The 4,451-nt window shown below is 54.1% G+C and overlaps 1 protein-coding gene across 1 annotated transcript in view; it reads left to right on the top strand.

The window, feature by feature from the left end:
- The first annotated feature begins 2,646 nt into the window (after nucleotides 1–2,646).
- NRSN2 (neurensin 2) overlaps nucleotides 2,647–4,451 on the top strand; it is a 10,727-nt gene continuing 8,922 nt past the window's right edge. The window contains exon 1 of the mRNA XM_007442399.3: nucleotides 2,647–3,628. The gene's annotated coding sequence lies outside the window, so the exon portion shown is untranslated. The remainder of the gene's footprint in view (nucleotides 3,629–4,451) is intronic.

The following is a 4,451-nucleotide window of genomic DNA, read 5'->3' as shown; positions in this document are numbered from 1 at the left end:
AGGAATGGCCTCCAAGCTGAGCTCTCGAGGTCTTTGGCAGGGTTTGCACGCCTGCTTGCCCGAGGTAGTTAAAGACCCAAGAGCTGTATTTGCTCAGTACAGGAAAGGCTTGGTCAGTTTTAACCATGGTTAGATGGTATGTGTATGTCCGCATGCATGTGGTCCTTATTGCATGAACGCACCAGCTAATCCAGTTGGTTAGTTTATGGCAGTGTTTCTCAACCTTGGCCACTTGAAGATGTGTGGACTTCAACTCCCAGAATTCATGGTGGCTGGGGAATTCTGGGAGTCGAAGTCCACACATCTTCAAGTGGCCAAGGTTGAGAAACCCTGGATTATGGTATGGTGCAAACCCAGAATATGTGTTAATCCAGTACATGAATTAAGCCAGTTGCATGACTGCAATCCTTATCCCCCCTGATGTTCATGGATTTTTCTTCGGCTCTGACCATCCTTAACCTAGAGCCCCCCGTATGGGACCAGCCCCACCGCCCCTCAATCCAGCCGTTACTGAGGATCCTTGCTGATGCAACATCTGATATCTCCCCCCTCCTCTCCAGGCGCCCTTCCACTTCTCCCCACGCCCCCCCCACCTTATAAGCTCTCCTAGTTGCTCCCCAACCTGCCTGCTCCCATCTCTGCTCGGTCCAAGAAGACCCCTTTTGTATTACCTATGGCAGATCGCAACGTGCCGGCAGGGAATTCTAAGATTTGCAGTGGCTTCTGACTGGGCGGGCGCCAGGTTGGAGAAGCTGAACTGAAAGACTTGCCCCTTGACTGGTTACCTCCCCGTGGCCGGACCCCCCTCATTTCATCCTGCCTGGTTGTAGGGTGCCTTGGTAAAGGCACCGGGGAGGTTAGGAATCTGGCGTTAGGAGATGACCGATGCGTTGCCATAGTCGCCATGCCTGGAATCTCGTGGCAACGGTTGCTTGGTGATGCGCCCTGGACCAATCACACACCCTGCAGAGGAACTGGGAAGGGTACCAGGGAGTGGTCAGGGGCTCATCCTCTGTTGCTAGGAATGTCACCCCAAAGCTTCACGGCGGCGCCGTAGCAACAAGCCCCGCCTCCCCTTTCTCCCAACAACAGGAGTATCCTGGCAACAGGGAGCCGGCCTCTTTCCTTTCCCCCCGCCCCACCCAGTGGGATCAGCCTCTCAGCAACAGTGCCTCGGTCCCCCCACCCCTAGCAACGAGCGCTGGTCTCCCAACCCCGCGGTTTCCTTGCTGTCTGCATTGGCTGACCCTGCCAAATCTTTCCATTCCAAATGAGACACGGGTCAGTGCACGGCCACCCAGAAACTGTGCCAGGAGGCTGATGTTTCTCTCTCTCTGGATCTTCTTCAGATGGTTCCTCAGCTCACTGAGTTGGGTGAGCAAACTCCCAGTTCCAACATTTTCCAAGAGGCAGGGCTGGGCTCATCTTCTCCTGCAGGCGAGAGGCCACCCGCGCCCACTTCTACAGATTGGTTCCTGTCACATGCTTCACCCTAAACCCAGGTTCAGAATAAGTAATGGCTGCGTTCACACCACATGCTGGGCCAAAGGAAGCCATCTTTCCAGTTAGCAGGATGCTGGCTCAGCCAGCATGTTAAGAAAGTGGCTATTGTCCCCCAGGATGCTGAACCGCAAACTATCGTAACTCGGCTGGGCGTTGCACGAATTCAGACAAAGCTTGATGTGCACTTAAAGAAGCTTTGCAAAGGAGGTAGATGAGACTGGAAGACATAAGCATTGTAATATATCTTCATGGAAAAGGGAGTGCTTATTACAAGCCAGCATCTCCTAGAGCAATAAAATGACTCCTGTGGCTTCAGGGACACAAACATCCCATTTTCTGAGCATCAATGCAGATGTGACTGGCCAGCTTCAACTCTCTGGTCTAGTCCAAAGCCCCACCCAAGCATCAACTAGGCCTCACTCGGCTTTAGTTTCCAAGGCCAGATGTTGCTCAGATGTTGCCACCTGTTGGGATTCCAGGGGTTGGTTGCGATATTTCCAACCAAAAAAAGAAATCTTCCAGGAGGCATCCCATCTCCGTTGAAGCCACAACGTGGGGACGAGGGAGTGTCCACTTCACTGGGGTCTGGAATTGCTCAGTGATGGGGTGGAAATCTAGGATACAATTCCATGACCTTCAGAACAAACCCTTGTTGGGAACGTTTGGAGGAATTTAACAGAACTCCTTTCTCTGTCGGCCTGTTCCTGTGGTACAGTTTTGTGAAACCTTTCTGAAGCAGATGAAAAGGAGTGTTAAAGCAGCATACATTTCAAGCCTCCAGGCCTTTCTTTAAAATGGAGGGAGGGCATTTGGGTTGTGAACGGGGATTTGGATGGAAATCTGAGATGGTTGTGCTCCCCAGTATAACATGGGCTTCCCTAAACTAACCTCCTACAGAGTGGGGGGTAAAAAGAAATCAAGATAGTGGTTGTGACTGCATGATTGAAACCCCGCCCCTTTTGAAAGGGGCAGGGCTTTGATCATACAGTTCCAGACCCCATCTTGACTTTATGCCCCACCTACTTGAGTACTACGTGCAGGGGAGGGGAGGGGCACTTGGTAGGCGGGACAGAATATGATACTAATTAGGGACATTGATCCCACATGCAGCGAGAGCCAGGCTGAACACGCAGGTCCCATATGGAGAGAAAAGTGCAGGTTGAGTTCCCGTATCAATACCATTCTGGTCTACCTGGTACGATGAGAAGACAACTCATGGTTTTGCAATGAAAACGAACAGAAGAAGAAACTCCAGGGCAATTTGGTATGTGTGCTAAATGCTGGAGCCCCCCTCAGGATAAGAAGGCTAAGCCATTCAAAGCCCTAACAACAAGCCATCTTGGTGAGATGCTTTGGGACACCGAAAGAGGCAGGAAAGGATGCTGTGTTTCAGCTTGTGGCAATTGGTGCATTAAAGCAGAAGAGTTACTTCAATGACTTCCTGGGCTGGGGTCTTCATGCTACGCCTGTGGGATGGGGACGGGTTATAAGAGGCCCCCTCTCTGCAACGCAAGGCTGGGGCACTGGCACCCACGTGCAGGGAGCCTTCGCCCCAGCTCTCAGCTACGGGGGAGAGGTTTTGTATTGGACCAGTCGAAAGCCAGGCCGTCGTGTGCCCAGAAGGCAAGCTAGCCGGATCCCCAGGAGAAAGGGGTTTCTGCCTTGCCGCCTGCTGAAGACGGATTCCTTGGCGCCTGCCAGAGGTGGGGGGCTTGTCTCCATGACTCAGGCAGGGGGAGGAAGGCGGCTCCCCACTGAAGCGCGGCAAGCAGGCAGGGAGGCAGACACTCGGAGGCTGGTTTCTGACGGTGACTCAGAGAGACCCGCCTGGGCTCCGTCGCTGGCCTCGCAGCCTGCCTCCCGCTGCTGGGCTCCGGCGGCTCCTGCAGCAGGTGGAGAGCTGCTCACCTCCCCCATGCAGATGGTCGTCCCAGCACCCTGGTCCCCTCACCTGGCTACGAGTGGAGAAGGAGCTCCTCGTTTCCTCCCTGCCTGGTGCTGATGGCAGCTAGCAACGTTTGCCATCCGGCAGCTGCGCCAGCTCTGCCAGTAGAACTGGTGCCAAGGACACGTTCCGGGCAGCCCTGCTGATGAGAAGCTGAGGACTGTGCCCAGACCTGGACAGGTAAGGACCTGCACTGGGCGCAGGGGGGGGGGTGCAGCTTCAGCTGGAGGGGGCTCCTGGCTCGGACATCCAGGGTGAAAGTGGGGGAGGATGGATTTCGAAAGCTGTTTAGCCTCGGAAAGGCCAGAAAAAGTGTCCGGGCTGCAAGGGGGTGGGTGACTCAGAGGCAGCCTTTGTACAGCAAGCTGAGCCTGGCTCCTGAAGTACTCCAGTTTGGGGGTTCGCCCAACACGGTGCAGAGACGAACCCGCCAGTTGGGGTCTCGCCATGCCTGAAACATCCAAAAACCCAAGCAAGAGGAAAAACAAAGGCTGTTCAGCGTGTTTAGAAAACGCAGCTGCTCATGTTTTGCAGCATCTGGTTAAACGAACACGGCAAGGAGTGGGGAAAGAAGAGATTTGCCCTCCTGGGTCTGGATGATGTGTCGTTCCTCTTCCACTGGAGGAGTGGGCGACCGGGTCGGGGACCAAAGAAGACAAGGAAATGTGTGGAAGATAGGACATTTGCAGAGGATAGGAGGAAAATGGACTTCCCACACCTGGTTTGTCTCCAAAATGTGCTTGGAATGCATTTCTTTTTCTGGCTGGCTTTACTTGGTGGGGTCCCCCCAGGAGGGGAATGGTTCCCCCTCCAAAAAAAGAAGCTGGGGCGGATGGAACAGGGTCTGGAGCAGGGCGATGGGGCAGTTGCAGAGCCCCATCTGTATGCTGTATATGCCTAAGAAGAGCCGAGTCACGGATGATTCACAAGACAAACTCAGCTTGGATAGGCTTAACCTGGATTAAGCGGGGGGGGCAGCTTGTTGGGGTATCCTGTGCAAACC

This window comes from Python bivittatus, unplaced genomic scaffold (assembly GCF_059951505.1).
Source record: "Python bivittatus isolate LINGU-HERP-01145 unplaced genomic scaffold, Pbiv_v1 ctg000700_np1212, whole genome shotgun sequence".
NCBI classification, from domain to species: Eukaryota; Metazoa; Chordata; class Lepidosauria; order Squamata; family Pythonidae; genus Python; species Python bivittatus.
This window is presented reverse-complemented; position numbering and strand designations above follow the sequence as displayed.